The following is a 368-nucleotide window of genomic DNA, read 5'->3' as shown; positions in this document are numbered from 1 at the left end:
CTCTAATACAGCAGAATTGCAAGTTTTATGGACTTCCATCGGAAGATCCTCATCAGTTCTTAGCTGAATTCTTACAAATCTGTGATACTGTTAAGACCAATGGGGTTGATCCCGAGGTCTACAGACATATGATTTTTCCCTTTGCTGTAAGAGACAGAGCTAGAACAAGATTAGACTCACAACCTAGAGAAAGCCTGAACTCTTGGGACAAGTTGATCAATGCTTTCTTGACCATATTCTTTCCACCTCAAAAGATGAGCAAGCTTAGAGTGGAGGTCCAAACCTTCAAACAGAAGGAAGGTGAATCCCTCTATGAAGCTTGGAAAAGATACAAGCAATTAACCAAAAGGTGTCCTTCTGATATACTT

General features: G+C 40.2%; 1 non-coding gene across 1 annotated transcript; it reads right to left on the bottom strand.

Moving 5' to 3' along the window:
• Positions 1 to 260: 260 nt before the first annotated feature.
• On the bottom strand, positions 261 to 368 carry LOC130937548 (small nucleolar RNA R71). The gene has a single exon (XR_009068762.1). It is a non-coding gene; the product is annotated as a small nucleolar RNA R71 (small nucleolar RNA).

The sequence above is a fragment of the Arachis stenosperma genome, chromosome 6, assembly GCF_014773155.1.
Source record: "Arachis stenosperma cultivar V10309 chromosome 6, arast.V10309.gnm1.PFL2, whole genome shotgun sequence".
In the NCBI taxonomy this organism is placed as follows: domain Eukaryota; kingdom Viridiplantae; phylum Streptophyta; class Magnoliopsida; order Fabales; family Fabaceae; genus Arachis; species Arachis stenosperma.
This window is presented reverse-complemented; position numbering and strand designations above follow the sequence as displayed.